A 3,551-nucleotide genomic window follows, 5' to 3' on the forward strand; every position below is an offset into this window, starting at 1 on the left:
GGGGCGGGGCGGGGCGGCGGTGTCCACACATCGCACATCGTGCTGCGCTGACTGCGCGTGCCCGCCTGGTTGGGGTGCTCCAGGGCAGGCAGCAGGTGGCGTGACTGCAGCCCAGAATGTTTGCGAGAAGGAAAGAGCAAGAGAGAGAGAGAAGGGGGGGGGGCACCCCTCAGCTCAGAGTCGTGGCCATACTTTTTGGCGCGCTGCTGGTGGACGATGTGTGCGTCCCATGGCTATCGGCGGCCGCCCCCCTTCAGGAAAGAGAGCAAAGGGAAAACAAGTTGAGAAAGTTACTGGACGAGTTTGCACGATGAAAATGGTGGCCTCCGTGTTGCGACGATCCTTCCCGCCCCCTGCCCCATATGCTCCCACGAGCTTGGTGCTCCCCCTATCCCCTTCCCCTTACCTCTCTCCCATTCTAAGCTCGTGTTAGAATATAATTATCTCCCCACAAAGTCGAGATAGAGGGGAGAGGTCCTTATTAAATACCGAGAAGAGCGGATCGTGCGAGGCCAGAGATTATTGCAAAATTACCCCTGCATCGTGCTGGGGCCTAACAGAATAAAGCGGACGCTGTGAAAAATAGTAGCAAGGTTTGCAGAAAAATTTTCCTTGACGCAAGTTGTAACATTACAATTGTAATGGTAAAAATACAATGCAATAAAGTGCAGAATATAATGCGGTCGTATCGACTTAAAATCCATTAGCGAGTAAAACAATGTGCTCTCGTAAATTTACAACTTCGAGTTTACAAAAGTTTTGTAAATTTACGATGATATTTTTCACAGTGGGATAGGGCTGGAGGCAGACGCTCACCGCTGGAGCCAAAAGGCGTGTGGCGTTGGCGGCAAGCGGAGAGAGTGCGGCGGTCTCTCTCGCACTCTCGCTCTGCTGCGCTTGCTGACGGCGCGTGGCTCGTCCGTCTCTCTCACTCTACTGGCCAGAGGCAGAGGGAGTGGGCAGGCGAGCGATGGAGCTCATACGAGCCAGCCGACCGGACCGATTAGGAGGTTTAATTTAGTGGGGGAGATGCAGGGCCAATCAGAGTCTCTCTCTCTCTCTCTCTCTCTCTCTCTCTCTCTCTCTCCCCCCCCCCTCCCCCAATCTCTCTGAACGAATTAACTAGGGTGTGAAAATGGCGTGCTTCGCAGCAGCTGAAAGGGAGCCGAGTTTGTTTTGACGACGCTACGGTGCGCGCGCCAAATACCGCGCGCCATACTTGAGCAAAGTAAATTCTTTTTTGGTTTCTGTTTTTATAAAGAGGGTACTGGTAAGCAGCACAGGTCGACGCCCCGTGGGGACACTGCCCCCTCCTGCGACACGACATATGGGCACCTCGCCCGACGGCGGTACAGCCGGTGGGTTTGACACACGCCGACGAGGTGGAAGGGGGTTCGACAGGATGCACGCACCCTGCTGGAGGGGACACGGACCCAAGCGTTGAGTGAATACCCTACGAGTAAGAAAGGGTCACACATCACTTCGTCAAACAACACGCACAAAATCTAATAGTGACAACCAAATCACACCCAGGATGGAGAATTTTTGTCTGAAATACCAAACAACGCAAAGTAAAATTGTAAGTGCAATGCAAACCGCCAACTTAGCGACTGGTTTTATATAAAATTGAAAAAGTAGTTAAGTGTTTGCCCGTTTGACCATTTTTACTTTTTTACAGTGCACGGTAAAAATAGTTTCTTGTATTACAAGGCCTGGTCTTGGATGCCATTGGCGTTCACCATAAGATTCAAGACAAGGTCCTGTAATACAAGAAACTTTTTTCACCTTGTGCAGGTAGGGATGTGCGCCTGTTATTTAGAGGCTAGAGGAGGAAGGTGATCCCCTCTGGGGTTTTGTAAATGATACAACATGTGTAAGAACAATGAAGACGCTGGTGTTGCTGTGCTGGCTGGATGTCAGTGCGCTCTGAACCCCCTTTGTGTGTATGGGGACGGAACGGTATGGTGGCGGGGCGGAGCTGGGTCCGTACACAGACTCACATAGACAGACGCACGAACAGACAGACGGACAGACATCAGCACGACACACAACAACACCTCAGCATGGCGGAGGCGCCAGCACAGCAGTCGGTGGTGTGTCGACCCGGCGGAATCTGTCCGCATTCTGCCCCGCCGCGCCCCGCCGCGCCCCGCCGCGCCACTCCTACGACCCCGCCCGCAGCGCCCACAAGAAGCGGGTGCGATACACCGCACTCTGTGTAATTGGAATTTACCCCCTGCTCTGCTAGAGCGGCGGAGACCACTGCATACACGATAAAAAATGCCTTTGTAATTTTTTTTTCCTTTCGCACTTTGCACTGTGAAAACTATGTCTGTATATGTAAAGACGGTATATTTCGTAATTTTGCTAATTACAGAATGTGTCGTACATGTTCAACCTCTCCACCAAGCGCACCCGCACCCACTCTTGCTCGTCATTCGATTTCAAGTCGACACGGAATGCCTCGCAATAAGTGCTTATTGACAGTAAAAGGTTTTTTTTCCGACCAGACGGGGAGTTCATAGGCTTCGCTTTCGCTCAGCCAATCAGTTCCTGTACCAGATCGCCGGGGCTGGTAACACACTGCCGTGTTGAAGATCCTCGTGGAACAGGCGGCAATTCTGATTTGTTCCATGCGCAATTGCGTCCTTGAGGAGATCCGGTCCGGTTATCATCGGTTTCTAAGTCACCCTAGCTCTAGCTGATTCCCAACGCGTATACAACATCACGAGTTTACCAACAAAAACAAAAATAATAAATTGCGTATTCTTATTACATCTCCTATGCATGACGGCGGTCCGGAGCTTGGCTTTCGCATTTGTACTCACCTGTTTCTCAGTGCGAGAACTGCTGTTTCAGCCGCTGACGCCAGCCTCTGACCAGCCGCTGAGGTCCCGGAAGTCAGCCTGGATATGGAACAGAAACAAATTGTAAGAAGACAGACAAAAAGACAGAGGAAAACAGCTTGAGAGCAGCACATCATAGGCCGCGTAAAATAAATGCTAAGGTAAAAAATCATTAAAATCCTTATAATATGCCACGACGACAGACAGAACATGCGGAATTTAGACAAACTAAGGTCCTGCTGTTCTGTGTGTGTTTGTGGGGAGAGGGGGGAGGGAGTAGGGTCGTATTTTTCCAAGAACAAACAGTGACACTCATCCCAAATAAAGAGGCGGGTCCGAAAAAAAATTGTTAAGCCGCAAAAGAGAGAAAATGTCGTGGAACGCTTTATGTATAGCGCGGAGAGAGGAAGCAGCGGTAGGGGTGGGGGGAGGGCAGGATAACAATCGGACCAAATCCCGTCCGGCTGCTTCGCTCTCGGTCCTTTCCAGACCGACAGCTGAGCGCAAACTAACGCAGCTTAAGGCCCTGCTGCCCACCCCGCCCCTCCCCGCCCCGCCACAGACCAGGGCGACTATTAAATAGCGGACAATGTGCGAGACAGGCCGTCAGGCAGAGCAGGGCTCCGTCCGTGATAAATGGAAAGAAGGAGGGCCCAAAGAGTTTTGCTTCCTGAGGCAGGGGTGATGGGAGAGAGAGGGAGAGGG

General features: G+C 51.7%; 1 protein-coding gene across 2 annotated transcripts in view; it reads right to left on the bottom strand.

Moving 5' to 3' along the window:
- Positions 1–3,551, bottom strand: part of LOC113208546 (uncharacterized) — a 104,091-nt gene that overhangs the window by 48,636 nt on the left and 51,904 nt on the right. For both annotated transcript variants that reach the window (XM_052271384.1, XM_052271385.1), the window contains exon 2: positions 2,829–2,906. The gene's annotated coding sequence lies outside the window, so the exon portion shown is untranslated. The remainder of the gene's footprint in view (positions 1–2,828; positions 2,907–3,551) is intronic.

Source organism: Frankliniella occidentalis, unplaced genomic scaffold (assembly GCF_000697945.3).
Source record: "Frankliniella occidentalis isolate FOCC.00 unplaced genomic scaffold, Focc_3.1 Scaffold160, whole genome shotgun sequence".
NCBI lineage: Eukaryota > Metazoa > Arthropoda > Insecta > Thysanoptera > Thripidae > Frankliniella > Frankliniella occidentalis.